General features: G+C 31.6%; 1 long non-coding RNA gene across 1 annotated transcript; it reads left to right on the forward strand.

The window, feature by feature from the left end:
* The first annotated feature begins 424 nt into the window (after positions 1 to 424).
* LOC120187574 lies at positions 425 to 1887 on the forward strand. Its single transcript, XR_005522306.1, has 2 exons — positions 425 to 772; positions 1141 to 1887. It is a non-coding gene; the product is annotated as an uncharacterized LOC120187574 (long non-coding RNA).
* The last annotated feature ends 17116 nt before the right edge of the window (positions 1888 to 19003 follow it).

Consider the following 19003-nt stretch of genomic DNA (forward strand, 5'->3'; position numbering starts at 1 on the left):
ACTAAATTATACCTAACAAATAAATTCAGGGACCTAATATGAGTAAAACATCAAAGTTCAATATGGTGACTAAAGTAACATAAATGGAAATTAAGCATTCGAATTGAAATAAATAAAAAAAAGGACTAGAGATCGACTTGTAAATACACGACAAAGGTTGGATGACTTGAAAGAAAATAACTCAATAGTTAATAGTGGAAAAAAGCAAGATAAGGACATGAAATTTAAAATGAATGAAATAATAAAAATTAAGGACTAAATTGTATCCGGAAACACTTACGATGACCATAAGAGGGATTAGACCCCTCGGATCCAAAACGCGTAGGTATGTCTCAAAACGACGTCGTTTGATGGGGGTATAAAGCCCCTCATTCTTCCCCTTTTTATTTTGTTCTTTCTTCTCTTTCTATGTTTTAAAACTCCCCCCTCTATATGTTTTCTAGAATCCGATGAAGAGTGCTACCTTCGATCGTTTTGTCGCTGTCGACCACTGTGTCGACCGTCGTCTCCGGTGACCGTTAAATCCCAAAATACACCGGTAGACTCTCTCTAACGTCGAGAATACATATTCGGGCTTAGTTTAGAGAGAATCGGAACGTAACTCTTCAAAACAGGTCTAGAACCCTTCGACTTTCACCTCGTCGATTTTCTCCATCAGTCGTTTGATCAAATTTATTCTGAAGTATGCTGCTCTTGGGGATACATCGTGCCTTCTCACGGTTCAGATTAAACAAGAAAGGTCCCAATCATCACAGACGTCGTTGGCAGAGAGGTAAGGTTCTCTCTTTCTCATTTTTTTCGTTTTTACCTTGTTTGTTTCAAATGGGGAATACGAGTAGGAAGAATACCTATCTACTTTTATTTGTCTCATTTTTTAGAGTAAAATATAGGGAAGAATTTGATAATTTTTTCTTTGTTTTGTTTGCTTTTTGATTAAAAAAACGTGTATTGCTTGAAAAATGGAGTAAGAGATTTTATTGCTATGTATTCAATTGGGGTAGAGAAGACCCGTTTACATGGAGATTTTTGGGTTTTTATAAATCCATTCTATTACAAAATTACAGTAGTAAAATTTTTTGCTGATTTCTTTTTATTTTCCTTTGCATGATTTGTTTATGGATTCGAAATCCGTTGAGAAAGGGGGCCACCTGGAAGACCAACTGGCATGGAGGAGTTGTGGATGGGGGCTTGCTGGCACAGCTTCTGGAGTGTTCGGTTGAGGGAGGGATTGGTTTGGAGTTGGGAAGCATCTGGAATGGAGATGGGCAGAGGCGACGCCTGGAGAACCTCAATGGGGTTTCAAAACCCTAACGCATGGAGTGATCTGAACCGTGAATCCCAGCTGAATCTGATGGTGGTGGAAAGCTGGCGGCTGGTGACGAAGTAATTAAGGTTTTTCGTAACCCTATCATGCGAGCTTCATCAATTAAGTCCTTTGTTGGCTGGATCCATTTGTGATACCGAGGTTGTAAATTTTATTTCTAGTTGGGTTTGGAGGTTAGGGATGTAAAATCGGGTAATCGTTCAGGTTTCAGTCAAATCCTGTCAGGTTGGATAAAATCGGATACATGTCAAGTTATGTAAATTTGATGTTTCGACTCGGATCAGGTCGAGTCCAGGTCAAATTAGGTCGGGTCATTTTCAGGTTGATTTAACACCGTACAGTTCGGGTTCAGGTCGGGTTATTTTCAGTTCGGATCGATGTCAGTTCAGGTCCGGAATAGATAAAAAGCAGGTTAATTTAGGTTCGGATGGCCTTCAGGCATATCTCGTTCAGATTGGGTCACATTATTGTCTGATAAAATTTAGGTCGGATTTCTATCAGATACAGATTGAGTTCAAATTGGGTTAATTTTTATTTTTGGATTAATTATTTTCGTCTTTCGTGAACGTTGAATTGCAATTTGTAATTATATATGTTTTAGAGTAAATTACTAAGAATATAAATAATCATGGTTCAATTTTATGAAAAATATAAATTTAAGAATTAACTTGAACAAATATGAAATTACAAATTAAAATTTAAATAAATTGCACAACACACATTGATGAGGGATCAAATTGAAATAATTTTAAATTGTGAGGTTGAAATTAATACAAAAAAGTATTAAATTATACCCATTTAAAAAGCTATGGGCCAATTAAAAAATATAAATAAGTAATAAGTATGGGTCAATTTTAGATGTAAATATAATTTGGAGGACTAAATTGAACAAATATAAAATTAAAAATAAAAATTTAAATAAATTAAACAACGCAAAAGGATGAAATCAATATAATTTTAAATTATAAGGTTGAAATTAATACAAAAAAGTACTAAATTATACCCATTTAAAAAGTTATGGGTCAATTAAAAAATATAAATATGTAATAAGTATGGGTCAATATCAATGCAAATATAATTTGAAGGACTAAATTGAACAAATATGAAATTACAAATTAAAATTTAAATAAATTAAACAAAACACATTGATGAGGGATCAAATCGAAATAATTTAAAATTGTGCGGTTTATATTAATACAAAAAAAGTACTAAATTATACCCATTTAAAAAGTTATGGTCCAATTTAAAAATATAAATAAGTAATAAGTATCTGTCAATTTCAGATGCGAATATAATTTTAAGAACTAAATTGAACAAATATGAAATTACAAATTAAAATTTAAATAAATTAAACAACACAAACGGATCAAATCGAAATAATTTTAAATTGAGGTTGAAATTAATACAAAAAATATTAAATTATACTTATTTAAAAAGTTATGGGCCAATTAAAAAATATAAATAAGTAATAAGTATGGGTCAATTTGAGATGGAAATATAATTTTAAGGACTAAATTGAACAAATATGAAATTACAAATTAAAATTTAAATAAATTAAACAACACACATTGATGAGTGATCAAATCAAAATAATTTTAAATTGTGAGGTTTAAATTAATACAAAAAAGTACCAAATTATACCCTTTTAAAAAGTTATGGGCCAATTAAAAAATATAAATAAGTAATAAGTATGTGTCAATTTCAGATGCAAATATAATTTGGAGGAAAAAATTGAACAAATATGAAACTACAAATAAAAATTTAAATAAATTAAACAACACAGAAGGATCAAATCGAAATGATTGCAAAATGTTAAAAAAATACTGTAAAATGGACTAAATTGCATTCATTTCAAAAGTTGAGAAAAAATTAAAACAACTGTAATATTATATATATAAACTATATAGTTTATATTTAGAGAAAATAACCTCAGTGACCAAAAATTCTAGATAATATACGATTTTGACCAACTTTTTTTGGATTTGCGAAAATGACCAACAAAATCGCAATGCGATCTCTAATTCGCATTGCGATCTCCACTATCGCAAATTCGCGTTGCATTTCGCGTTGCGATAGTTGAAAATCGCGTTGCGATAGTAGAAAATCACAACACGTATTACCACGACCACGACCACGACCACGACCCGACCCGAGACGGACGGCGGCGGCGCGCGAGAGTCTCCCTTGTTCTCTATCACTCAACAAGGAAGTGGGAAAGCCAAGCCTTAAATACCATTCCCAATAGTGTTTCCAATACTATGTGGGATTGAGCATTACCAACACTTGTTTCCAATACAATGTGATTATTCAGGAAATAATTAACAATCATGCACCTTAAAATAACTGAATTAGCAACCAATTGCATTAGTATTATACGATTAAATATGTCATAATTAAAAGTCAATCTACAATCAATTGCGATTATTGCAATTTTAAGCAAAATATTCAAAAATAATATCACTATTTAAGGCTCAATCCCACATAGTATTGGGAACAAGTGTTGGTAATGCTCAAATCCCACATAGTATTGGAAACACTATTGGGAATAGTATTTAAGGCTTGGCTTTCTCACTTCCTTGTTGAGTGATAGAGAACAAGGGGGACTCTCGCGCGCCGCCGCCGCCGTCGTCCGTCTCGTCTCGGGTCGTGGTCGTTCGTGGTCGTGGTCGTGGTCGTGGTCGTGGTCGTGGTCGTGGTAATACGTGTCTTCGACACGTCCGCGCGGATACTATCTTTTTAGAAAAAAAAAATATTTTTTTTAACTATCACAACGAATTTGGAACTGTAGACTATCGCAACAACAACTGTAAACTATCGCAACGAATTTGGAAAATCGCAACAAATTTGGAAAATCGCAACGACAACTGTAGACTATCGCAACGCGATTTTCAACTATCGCAACGCGAACTGAAAAATCACAACGCGATTATCGCAACGCGAAATGAAAAATCTCAACACGAAATGCAACGCGAATTTGCGATAGTGGAGATCGCAATGCGAATTAGAGATCGCATTGCGATTTTGTTGTTCATTTTCGCAAATCCAAAAAAAGTTGGTCAAAATCGTATATTATCTGGGATTTTTGGTCACTGAGGTTATTTTCTCTTATATTTATATTATTATACACTATATATAAACTATATATTATATATATTATGTATAAACTATATATATCATGTATAAACTATAATATTATATAGTGTATATATAAACTCTATATGAATTATATATAAACTATACAATTTATATTTATATATTATGTATAATTATAAATAATATATATTGTATAAATTATATAGTTTATTAATATAAACTCTATAGTTTATATATATAGTATACATGCTTTAAGATTTAGGGTTAATTTATGGATATATTTTATAGATAGTAGTATTTAAACTATATATAAACTATATAAACTAACTTATACTATATGTAAACTATATATACTATATAGTTTACATATGAACTATATGTATAAACTATGTAAATTATATATAAACTATTTATATAGTATATACTATATATATAAATTATAGTTTATATTTATATACTACATACTATAGTTTATATTTATATACTATATTTTATACTATTTATATAAATTATAGTTTATATTTATATACTATATATATGAACTATAGTTTACATATGAACTATATATATAAACTGAGAAAAATAAAGGAAAATAACAAACTGTGTTCATCACTTGTTCATCCCAGTTCTTCACCAAAACCCTCCTTTGATATTCAAAAACACCAAAACCAAAACAATTTCGTGTTTTTTCGATCAAACACCCAAAAATTTATCCGTGTTCATCCCCAAAACCCTCATTTAATCTTTAAAAACACCAAAACTCAAACCATTTTGTGTTTTTTCAATCAAACACCAAAAAATTCATCCGTGTTCATCTGAGTTCTTCCCCAAAACCCTTCTTTGATCTTCAAAAACACCGAAACCCAAACCATTTCATGTTTTTTGATCAAACACCCCCAAATTCATCCATTGTTCATCAATGTTCTTCCCCAAATCCTTACAAACACCCAACACTTAACCAACTTGGTTTTTTTGATCAAACACCAAAACCAAACATCATTTCATCACTGTTCATCCCGAAACACTTCTTTGATCCTTACAAACTCTGAAAATCGAAACCAAAACTGTTTATCTTCTCTAACGCCAAACATTAAACACTATTCATATTCTCTAACCCCTAACCCGAACCAAAACCCGATCCCAAACCCAAACCTGATCCCAAACCCGAACCCAAACCCAAACCTAGGGATAGAAAACGGGCAGGTCGGGTATGGATACCCCTTCCCTCATCCCCATACCCACCAAATATTTTTCAATCCACCACATGCCCACCACCTGCCCACCACTCATGATGGGTAAAAATTTCAAATCCACACCCACCCACGCGAGTATATTCTCAAATCCATCTCCACACCCACTACCCAACTGGAGACGTACCGGGCTAGACCCACCTGACAACAAACTTAAGTTATACCGGGCAACAAAAGTCTGGTATAAACAGAAAAATTCACAGAGGTACATGAATAAGGCTGCACATTGACACCTCATTTCTCAGATTCAAGATTAAAAGCTGCCAATGCACGGTCTTGGCATAGGGTTTTGATTTGATCTATAAACTGGTTTCCAGTATAGTACCTAGCTCCAAGAATTCATTCGGAGTATTTGTTCGTTAAATGGCTTCCCAATGCTTTCATCATAGCTCGACACACAAAATTTTCAAAAGAAATAAGTTCAATTCCTAATATTTTCCTTTGCTTTTCCTTTTTCATTATTTCATCCACATCTGGATTCACTTTTTCTAGCCGTTGGTTTCCCCATGAAAGGACGGCTAGTCGTCGTTGCTCCAAACTGGGCTTGGCAGCTAACCATTTGTAAGGGTTCGAAACAGGTTTAGAATCTCTTTGTCTTTTGACGCACAAAGATTATCTTAGAATTATAATTTCTTCTTCTTCGTTGTTTAAGTCTTTTTTATCTCTGTTCTTGAACCGAGGGACACCATCTTTTGATTTCATCTATTTCCCCACACCAGCAACCAAAAAAAGCATATACAAATCTAAGCAAATGATCCAGGATGCATAAAATATAGCCCGATGTTTGGATCTTTACCTTTGCATTTTCCCAATCTAGAAAAAGAAGATCAAAATAGAACTAAGAGGATTAGATCTGAAAACTGGAGTATTCACCTTACGACAAATTAAAGCAGCCACAAACAACTTCGATGCAACAAACAAGATTGGGGAATGTGGTTTTGGATCTGTGTATAAGGTGACATACAACTCTACTACACGCAGAGGAGACCAGAGTAAAGACTAAAGAAGAGGAAGAAGGCGTGCCTGAATGAGCTAGTGAACATAATTTGAAACTTAGAGAAGAAAACTATCACAATATCGACGCGATAACCAACAAGCAAAGTACGAGATTGTACCTAAATTCATAAACTTATCCCTAATATTTAGTTAAATTATAAGTTATATCTTATACAATATTAAGATTTATAAATTAGTCTATAAAATTATACCTAAATTCATAATGGTCCAAAATTTAATGGTTATTTAGTGGGCGGACGAATGCGGGGCGGGTAATGTCTCAAACCCATCACCTGCCCACTACCCGCGACAGGTACCACTTTTTAAATCCACACCCGCCCACTACCCGCTAAATTTATACCCATCCCCGCCTCAATTGGAACGGGTACGGTGAAGAATCCATGAAATTATACTTGTTCACCATCCCTACCCAAACCCGATCCCAAACCCAAACCCAAACCAAACCCGAACCCAATCCCGAACCCAAATCCAAATCCAAACCCAAACCAAACCCGAACCCGAATCCAAACTATTCAAAACCATTATTTTTTCCTACGGTTTCATGGATAGTTTTTCGTACGAGTTGAATTATCCAGGTATTTATCATTTTTTTTCATTTTTATTTTAATATTTGAATTAATATATTATTATGTATTTGTTTTGTAGGTGAAAACCCAACAGATCAGAATGTCGATCATTCTGAAAGAGGTAAACTACCTATTCCTTTTTTGTATATTCTTGATATATATATATATATATATATATATATATATATATACTTGTATAAATTTGTTGATGTAAATGATATACTATTAGAAGCATTTAATGTAAACTAACTTTGTTTTTTTATTGATGTTGATGTAAATGATATACTGTCAGAAGCATTTAATGTAAACTAACCATGGTTTTTTATTGCAAGGTGATATAAATTATATGTTGTCAGAAGCAATTTATATCAATAAATCATCTAAGAGGAAGGCTAAATGTGCAGCCAATTTCGGGAGAAGAACTTCTCCTGTTTGGGACCATTACACCTTCATCAAATATGTCGATGGTTATGTTTATGCCGAGTGTAAGTATTGCAAAAATAAAAGGTATAAAACTAATTCTTATATTGGTACATCTAACCCTAGAAGGCATACTGAGAAATGCTAAGCATATAAGGATTTTCTTGCTGAAAATCCTGTTAGTGTAGCTTCTTTTGATCAAAACAAATACTGTGAATTGTTTTATGAGGTTATTCTGTGTCATGGTTATGCATATAGTATTATTGAGCATGAAAAACTTAGGGATTTACATCATTACCTTAATTCTTCTATTAAGGATATATCTAGGTATACTGTTACTAAGTATTGAATGTTGGAGAATGAAAAACATAAGAAATTGCTACTCAATTCAATGCATACTGTTTCAAGTCGTGTTTGTTTTACATGTGATGGTTGGTCTTCCTACACTTCACGTTCTTATTTTTCTCTTACTTCTCATTATGTTGATAATAACTGGAAACTTCAGTCTAAAATTCTTATTTTTCATCATTTTCCTCCTCCTCATAATGGGGAGTCAATATTTAAGTTTGTTAAAAAGATGATATGTGAGTGGGGTCTTGAAAAAACATTTACCATTACACTTGATAATGTTTCTAAAAATGATAAAATGGTCAGGAGACTGAAAGATGATTTGAATGTCATTTCTCCTCTTCCATGCAATGGTAAGTACTTCCATATAAGATGTGTTGCCCACATTTTGAACTTGATAGTTTAAAATGGTTTGAAGGTAATTGATTCTTCTATTAATAAATTGCGTGAGATTGTTAAGTTTATTGATTATTCTGATTCTCGACTTAGTGCATTTGAATTAGCTGTTAAAGACTGTGAAATTGTTCCTACTCGATGGAATTCTACTTGCTTGATGGTTCATAGGGCACTTGAGGCTAGATTAGCAATTAACTTGTTTGTTAATAGGGAAAATGAGTTGGATTTCATTACTGATCATGAGTGGGAAATTGTTCAAACAATCTGTTATTTTCTTGAGCCTTTTTATGAAATTACTACTCTGTTCTCTGGTTCTAAGTATCCCACTTCTAACTTATATTTGGCTAATGTTGTTGCAATTGAAAAATTATTGTGTGATGCTCATAATGATCCCTGTGAAGGTATTTATGCAGTGGCTAAACCCATGCTTGAACTATATGAGAAATATTGATCTGATCACTCAATGATTATGTCTTTTGCTGTTTTACTTTATCCTCGATATAAATTAAAACTTCTGAAAGAGTTGTTCAATGTTCTTTATGTTGAGGATGAGGTTCAAAGGAGGGTAAGTCTCATTTATAATGAGGTTCTTGAGTTATATGTTTTTTTAGTAAAAAATGAACCTTGTGGTTATTCCTCTTCTTCTTCTGCCCAAAGTAACATATCCTTAGGCAGAAGTGACTCAAGTTACAATCGACCTCGAACTTTTAGAAAATCAGATCTATTTCAGGTTAGTTATTATAATTTTAAGTTGAATTTTATCTTATTTATTTATTATTTTCATTTATTAATTTTTGTCTTTTATTTTTTAGACTTTTGATGCCAATTTAGCAGCTTCAAGGAGTGAATGATCTAATGTTGATTCTTACATCAGTTTGCCTCTTGTCCCTATACTGGAGAAACTGACTTTGATATTTTGGATTATTGGAAAAATCAAAGTATTTCATATCTGGTACTTTCTCGCATGGCGAGAGATATATTGTCTATTCCATTTACTTCAGTTGCATCCAAATCGTCCTTTAGTATGGGGGTAAAATTTTGAACAAATTAAGAGCTAAACTCTTACCTAAAATGCTGAGATTTTTGTAACAATCAGTAATTGGTTGTATGGTTTTAAGTCGGAGGATAAGGACGAAGAATACCTTTCTGTGGTTAACGAGTCTTCGTTGTAAATGTAATCCAAACTGTTTTTTATGTTAATTTCATTAATATTTCAAATTGTTTATTAATTATTTTAATTTTTCTTTGTAATTTTTATGGTGTTTAATGGTCCCTGAAATCATTCAAATTTGAGATTCTGTCTTCTTTATTCCCTTCAATGGTAACTTAATATTTTATATTTATTATGTTTATTTAATAAAAGTTTCAAATAGTTCATTAATAATTCTTTTTTTAGGGTGCCTTACAAGATGCAATATTTGGTGCTTGATTTTGCTTGATTCTGTTTTATATTTTTTGCTTCTGTTTGATATTGCTTACTTCTACTTGATATTTGTAAGGGTTTGATATAGTCGGAAATGTTTGACACTGTTGGCCATCGAATTCCCTTTGGCTTTACCACTAATTGTATGCTTTCTTAATTCAGGATGCTTGCTGAATTTATGCAACGATGCTTGCTGAATTAGTACATTGATGCTTGCTGGTTACTGTTGTCTATTACTCATTAATGCCTTGTAAATTATTGTTGTTGGCTGACTTAAATCAATTTTTGAACCTTATAAATTCTTATCTAAATAATTATTCATGTGGAATTATGTTGGTGGCATTTTGGCTTTTAAAGCTAGAAAGTTACCCATAATTAAACATGTTGGCAGCATTTAGGTATAAAGGCTAGATGATGATATTTCTGGTAGTATAGTTAGCCTTTTTAGCCTTGTAAAAAATTAGATATAAGATCTGAGAGCATTTATTTCAACATAAATTTATTTTCTTTAGTTGATTTTATTGTAATTTTAGTGTTTTCAAGTGTAATAAAATTAACTTCATTTATAATTTTTTGTTTTAATATTTGTAATGTTATTCAAGATTTAAATCTTTAATAAGTCCATCATTTCAACTAATATATTTTGATTTTAAAATTTCAAGTTAAGTTTACTTAAATTATTAATCAAATTTCACATTAAAAGTAAATTAGATTTATGAATATTTTAACTCAATTAATATAATTTAATAAAATCAAGTTCAATAAGATAATATTTAAATTTAATTTAGTGATTATAAATAAAATTTATAATATAAGATAAATAAATAATATAAAAAATTGGAATTAACATAAAAACCAAATTTATAATATACAAATTATAATTAATATAAAAACTAAGTTTCAAAAAGTAATCGTATTAATTTAATTATTATAAGTTTATTATAAATTTAAAATAACATAACTATAGTAATTGTAATTTTACTTATAAGTCAGGATAATATCAGATAACTTTAACAACATGTCGGATCATTTAAAGGTTAACTCAATTATAGGTCAGGTTCATAACAAGTCGGGTAATACCAGTTATTTACCAGGTCAATTTCGAATTCGGGTTCATATCAGTCAGATGCAGTTCGGGTTCGGGTATCATATTTTCGGTTCAATTCGGTTTCAAGTCGTTTTCAGGTCGGATGCAGGTCGAGTTCAGATCCACAATTTCAAGGTCCAGCTCGGGTTCAGGTCAACACCAATTCTGACTCGAGTCGGTTTCAGATCGCCATAGCGCATGTCAAAAACAATTTTAACTCAAGGCGGTTTCAGTCAGTTTTACAGGTGTGGTCAGCTTTTTATACCCCTATGGAGGTTGCTGTTAAATGGATTTCGGGTAATTGGGTAATGGATTATGTAATGGATTGGACTTTGTATGAAAAATGGACTGTGTTAGACTTGTTTATAAAAATCATATTTGGGTTTCATTTTTGTTTTTCCCTTTTCTCGAATGATTATGGAGTGAAAAAATGAAACCATTCACCCAATTTTGAGCATAAATAATTCCAAACGACACTTGAGTCTATTTGATATATTGTAACTGGTTTTTGAAAAATAATTTACGTAAAATCAATTACATAAAAATTGTTTTGCGTAAAATGAATTACATGAAAATTGGTTTATATAAAATGAATTACTTAAAATTGTCTTACGTAAAATAAATAACATTTTATGGGAAATAGTTTTCTGAAACTATTTTACTATGTTTTGATGATATTGCCTTAATCATTTTCAGTAATTGTTTGATACACTATATAATTAATTTTATAGAAAATAATTTACATAAAATGAATAAAGTTTGGTTCCGTTAATATTTAAAAAAATTTGATTTGATTAACCATTTGATTTATTTGGTTAATGATAATTCAATTCCATAGGTGGTTGAATTAACCATTTGAACACACTTAATTTTAATTATTAGTATTTTATTAACATAATACTAAATTATTATATTAATATTAAATATATAAATTAATATTAATCAATATTAATAATCTCATAATATTATATTTATAAATAAAATAATAGGTAAATATTAATAATTTATTATATATTACTAAATTCAAAATATAATATCATATATTATTATAATATATATGAGTATATATTAATATAAAAATATAATATTATTAAAATTATATTATATGTATATTAAATATTTTAATACTTAATATTTTTATTAAAATGATATTAAAAATTGAATTTAATACTAAATGCATAAAATAATATTTTTTGAGTGCTTATACTCTGAAGTGAAAAGTCAGGAAAATGTTTTACGGAAAATCAGATGGTAAAAACATTTTTAGAAAATACAAAGGAACTAGGAAAATGAATTACATTTGGAAAATCAATTATATCTATCAAACACTGAAAAATTGTTTTCCGTAAAATCAATTACAACTATCAAACACCGGAAAATATTTTCCAAAAAATATTTTCTAACTATCAAATACAAGAAAATGAGTAAAACATTTTCCGGAAAATATTTTACATTTATCAAACATACCCTTAATTGCATTGATATGAGCAATTATCCAAAATCATCTGAGTCTCGTCATTCTTCAACATTCATATCACTATTTATTATGATTTATGTGGACACTAATTTTCGTCCATACACATATATTATATATATAGATCATATATATTTTACTTAAAAATAATATATATCATTTTTTCCTTTACAAGCCCAAATACACTCGTCCAGCTGCCAGCCCAACAATAAACTCAGCAGCCCAGACCCAACAGCGACCCGGGGCCCTATTTCGAACCGACCCCACACCTAACCCGAAGCACCTAAGGTTTTTGAACCCTAGCCAATTTCCTCAAGCGACGTATGCCCCTCAACCAAACGTGCACCAAGTGGTCGCTTTCCTCAATCGACCACCCGTTTTTCTCGACGTAACGGACCCGGTGACGTGTGGAACACAAACAACCAAGAACGAGAGCTTTAGTTAAAATGGGAGTCTAAAAATAAGATTTAATAGACTATATATATATGACTGCATGTAAGCACAAAAAAACACGAAGAAGATATACGAAAAAGCAAGGAAATCAAGCCAAGTCTTGTAACTTTCAAAAGCAAAGAGAAATAAACAAGGTACTATTTTTACCTTCGTTGGGTCGGTTTTTGCTTGGATTTGCTCTCTCCTTTTCCTTTTTGATCCATAAAAACCTAAAAAGAGGGTTGCGGTGATGAAAAGGGGGAAAGTTTAGAAAGTTCTCTCCTAGATCTAGTATATCCCGAGGCATTTTTTGAAAAAACAAGTTGATTTTCGAAAGGAGGGGGAAAAGCTTTTTAAAAAACAATATTGTTTTTGGTTAGTCACCGCCGATGAATGGTAGCCGATGAGGCGGCGACCCTCTGGAACCTGGGCTACGCGGATGTGTTCTTCATTTCATGAAGAAGAGTTTGAATGTTTTCAGAGAAAACTTTGGGACTGTTTTGATCCGGTTTTTTAAGGGAAGGGAAAATGATTTGTGTTGTTGGATTTTTGGTATTTATACCAGGACCCGAGTGACCCGCGTGTAACCGGATCCAAGCCCCTAGACTCGCGTGTTTTCGATGAAAAAGGGATAATCCCCATTTCGGTCCCTCGCTATTTTTAAAACCTCCATTTTGGCCCCCAAAATCAATTTTAATTCTGAATTCATCTTTAAGTTCGACCTTCAATTTTTATTTTCTTCTAATTTAGTTACTTATATATATACTTTTATATTTTTATTTTTTTGTTTTAATTAATTTCTTTTTTCTCCTTATTTATTTTATTTTAATTTAATATATATATTTATATTTATTATTGTTGAGTTAATTGATCGACGAAATAGCCAAGAGGAGGTGAATTGGCAATTAAATTTTCGGTGGAAGCTTTTGCATAAAATAGAAAAGATTTGCACATCGATTTAGAGTGGTTCGACTTTCTCAACCAAAGTCTACGTCCACTACCTTAGCTATCCACACTAAGGATTTTTCACAAATTCACTAATTTGTCTTTCTTTTGAGGACAAAGAGTAATCTTACAAATCCCTCAAGAATTATTCCCCAAATTATTGAGAACACTCTCTCCCAAAGAGAACAATACAAATTTCGTAAACTTACAGAAAAACCTCACAAGGCAAGATGTTTGCACAATTCTAGAACAAAGAAAGAACACTCAAAGATGAATACAATTGAGTACAACAAGTGTTCTTGAAAGTAAAATGAATACTGAATGAAAATAGGCTTGAAAATGCTCAAACTTGAGGTTTGATGCTTTCTCTTTGATTCTCTAGTTTCTCTTCTTAATTGTTGTTGATCAATGGCTCCTAAGCTTGTTTAAATACAACTTGAATTGATTCTGAACGTTGGGGATCATTGGTGAAGTCAATAAAGCCATTATGGTGTAATTATCATTTAAAAATCTGGTGGGAGCGTTAGTGTATCGGTACACTCTCAAGGGTGCATCGGTACACTATGTGTAAAATTCAAATATTTCGACCGTTAGTTGACCTAGTGTATCGGTACAACTGGGGTGCATCGGTACACTAATTACATTCGATGTTTCAAAAGAGCCAAGAGTGTATCGATGCATTGTCTGTGCATCAGTACACAAAATGCATTCGATGTTTTAATAAAACCAAGAGTGTATCGATGCATTGTTTGTGCATCGACACACAAAATGCATTCGATGTTTTGATAAAACAAGGAGTGTATCGATGCATCAAAGAGTGTATCAGTACATCCCTTTGTAAAATTACTTTTTGTCTTGATTATGGTTCGAAATAATTTGTAAAAATTGTTTCAAAAATATTTTTAAGTTTAAAACACAATTTTATTCTTTAGTAAGGATTGAAATTGACCTTTGAAAAACTTGGAGTAATATTTGTGATATTCGAATAATTTAATCGAATATACTTTAAAAATGATTATAAAATCTTAAAATTCAATAACACTTAATTTGTTATATCGAAACATCAAAATGTTTTCAACAATCTCCCCCCTTTTTGATATAACAAAATATTTTAGTAATTTTAAGATTTTCTTTGAAAAATCATTATTTGAAAAACAATTTTGAAAAATTACTCCCCCTTACTATATTATTCTCCCCTTTTTGTTAAATAAAAAAGACTCTATAAAATATTTTTAAACAAGATTTATTTTCCCTTAGAAAAATAGCCAATTGATTTAAAATTTACAGCTTAAGCTGCTAAGATCACAATCAAGAGAAAGATTAGCTATTAGTTCTATAAATCAATATTCATAAATAATGTGCAATGGTGATTGGTCATATTTCAACTAAAATGTAAATGATGCAAACACTAATAAAACCAAATTCAAAACCAAATATATATATAAACATTCAAGTTCAAACATCTATATCATCCAATACATAACAATCCAAAAACATCCAAAATGTTAAACAATAAGTTCTATCTCATCCTAAGAAAACAAAGCAATAAAAAGGTATAATTGTCCATCGGTGGGGCAGGAGATGATAAATGTGCCCATATATTGCCATATCACGTGTAAGTGTGTCGACCCTCTCGTCCATAGCATCGAAATGATGATTCATCGCTTCGTTGTTAGCAATTAAATGTGACTCGATGGAGGCAAACATCATGTCAAGATTCTCCATAAACGATCTGAAGTATGAAGGCATCTGACTCTCTTGTTGTGCCGGCTCGTCATCGGGTACGTGATCGTTAATATCGCGCATAAATGCTTCAAGCTTAGGATCATCATCCGCAGTCGGTGCCGGAGGAGCTCGTGAAGATCTAGCTCCCGGTGTTTTCTTGGGGGATCGAACCCATTGGTCATTTTCCCCGGACCATCCTGACTTTTTCAAGGTTTTGAGACTGATTGTGTTCTTAAGTGGGATGCCTACGTCAAGCGATACCATAATATTTAATTTGATAAACAATTTGCTAAGAAGACAACTGCAAACTAAAGTTTCTACATGTTTGGATGGGACATTGTTCACGGTTTCGACTAGCTCGGCGAAAATGATTTGTGGTGAATTTATTTTCTTATCATTTTGGATACAATGTATCCACCATAAATCTATAACTCTAAGGGAGGAGTATCTACCTCCAGATGGTCTAAACCACCAGGAGATTATCAAGTGGAGGAATCGCTTGTGACGAGTCAATAGAGTACTCGCACTCACCTTAGTCTTATAAGGGGTAGCCACAATCTCTTTTTTGTTATCTAAACCTAAGTTATCTAGTCCAAAGGTGGTAGCGATTGTGTCGGAGTCAATAAAAATGAATTGGCCTAGAAGATATGATCGAATTCCTATGGTTTCGATACGAGCTTCGTTTTGGACACAAACTGCATTGGAATAGAAAATTCGGACTAGTTAGTGATAAACGATAGGTTTGAGGTGAAAGAGTTTATCAAATTTCCAAGAATGGAGAGTAGAAAGATATTCAAATTTCATATCAAACATTGCTTGGATAGAGGGAATACGCTCTTCTTGGATTTTATATGACTAGAATAAATTAATATACCTATGGTAGAGATTTTCTCTACGACCAGGTTGGTTAAAACAAGAGTTTCTAATAGTCATTTCCAGTTCGTTTGGGTTTGGATTTGGATTGGGATGAGTAATAGGAGGTAGGTTTGACGACCGACTAAACGATGACCTACCGCGTTTATACATGGTTAAAGATCATAATGGGTAAGGTTACCTGCAAATTTGAAACACATGTATGCTATATATAATCAATCCCAAAACTCAATACGAGTCCTCAATATTCAAGGTTCTCTAAAATAATCCTAATGGGCAAATTTTGAAAACCATTAGAAAATAATGTTTGAAAATTCATAATACGTATAGTTTTCATAACATAATTAGATCAAAAACAACAATTTTAAAATAAAAACACAAATTTTTTATTATTTCAAAAATTTAAATAAATTTGAAAAATTGTGTGTTTTTGATGAAATTAGTTTTAGAATATAGTTTAGAAACATTATATGAACAATGCCTGATATCTAATTCAACCTAGAACTAATTAAAACTAGTCATAAGTTCAAAATTAATAAAATAGTGTTTTTAGAAAAATACCTTGAACATTTTCGGATTTGAGAGAGAATAGATGTTGTTTGCACAAATTTGTTGATCGTAGAAGGTTTAGGAGTTGAAGAATAGTTGGATTCTGGCTTAAAAGCATTGATTTGAAGCAAAGTGGAGATTTGGACGATTTTTAGGGTATACGACAGGAGTGTTTAGTTTTAGGTTTTGAGAGAAAAATGAAATTTCAGGGATTTAATACCCAAACCCCGATGAGTGTATCATTACACTTCTGAGTGTATCGATACAGATTCAAGGACTACATCGGTACACTATCATAGTGTATCGATGCACTGAGCACAAAAATGTTAAAATATGTTTTTAAACACTCAAAATGCTAAATTAATCAGCTCTAGTGGTATTGGCAACTCATAGATCGAAGATTAACTATGTTCAATCAATCAAATCTATCCTTAAATTTTATTTGAACATATAATTAATTTTCACTAAGAATCATAAACTCCCCCTAACTATTAGTAAAGAATGGAATCAAAAATATTAATTTTATAAGCATTTTTCATTTCTAATTAAAAGTGCTAAAATTATTTTAAACACTAAGTGAAGATAGGTCAGTTAAACCTAATTCTCTCCTAAGTGTCCAAAATCTTTCTCTATCTAAAGGTTTTGTAGAAATATCCGCTAATTGATGCAAAGTATCAACATATTCTAGAACTATATCTCCTTTTGTGACATGATCTCTAATGAAATGATTTCTAATTTCAATGTGCTTAGTTCTAGAGTGTTGGATGGGATTTTTAGTGAGACAAATAGCACTAGTATTGTCACATTTGATAGGTATGATACTAACTTCAATTCTATAATCTAAAAGTTGTTGTTTAATCCATAAAACTTGTGCGCAACAACTACCCGCTGAAATGTATTCCGCTTCAGTGGTAGTAATGCAAAACAATTTGTTTCTTTGAAAACCATGAAATCATCATATTCCCTAGGAATTGACAAGTGCCGAAGGTGCTTTTCCTATCTATTTTGCATCCTCCATAATCCGCATCAAAGAAAGCATGAAAGTTAAAGTCTCTAGTATACCAAAGTCCTAAACTAGGAGTGTCTTTAAGGTGTCTAAAGATCCTCTTAATGGATTTTAGATGTGATTCCTTAGGACATGATTGAAATCTAGCACATAAGCAAACACTAAACATAATGTCTGGTTTACTTGCGGTTAGATAAAGAAAAGAGTCAATCATGGACCTATATAATTTAACATCCACACATTTACCTTCTTCATCATTATCAAGCTTTGTAGATGAGCTCATTGGAGTGGCTTGGGGTTTTCTATCTTCCAATCCAAACTCTTTCAGTATATCCTTGACGTATTTTGCTTGATTGATAAAGATGCCATCTTTTCTTTGCTTGATTTGGAGTCCCAAGAAAAATGAGAGTTCCCCCATCATGCTCATCTCGAATTCACTTTGCATTAGCTTTGAAAATTCTTGGCAAAGAGCATCATTAGTAGAACCAAATATTATATCATCAACAGAAATTTGAACTACTAATAAATTTTTACCTTTTCTCTTTAAAAACAATATAGTGTCAACCTTCCCTTTTGAAAAACCTTTTTCAATTAAAAAATTAGACAATCTTTCATACCAAGCTCCAGGAGCTTGTTTTAAACCATAAAGAGCTTTTGTCAATTCAAAAACATGATCTGGAAATTTTGAATCTTCAAAACCAAGTGGTTGTTCCACATACACTTCTTCTTTTATAAAACCATTTAAAAATCCACTTTTAACATCCATTTGATATAATTTAAATTCATTGAAACATGCAAATCCTAATAACATTCTAATTGCTTCCATCCTAGCTACGAGAGCATATGTTTCATCATAGTCTATTCCTTCTTCTTGAGTATAGCCTTGAGCAAAAAGTATAGCATTGTTCCTCACTATATTACCACTTTCATCAAGCTTATTCCTAAATACCCATCTAGTACCTACAGTAGATTTATTATTAGGCCTTTCAACTAATGTCCATACTTTACTTCTCTCAAATTAATTTAACTCTTCTTGTATAGTCATAATCCAATTTTAATCATCTAATGCTTCTTT

This window comes from Hibiscus syriacus, unplaced genomic scaffold (assembly GCF_006381635.1).
Source record: "Hibiscus syriacus cultivar Baekdansim isolate YM2019G1 unplaced genomic scaffold, ASM638163v2 tig00113725_pilon, whole genome shotgun sequence".
Taxonomy (NCBI): Eukaryota; Viridiplantae; Streptophyta; class Magnoliopsida; order Malvales; family Malvaceae; genus Hibiscus; species Hibiscus syriacus.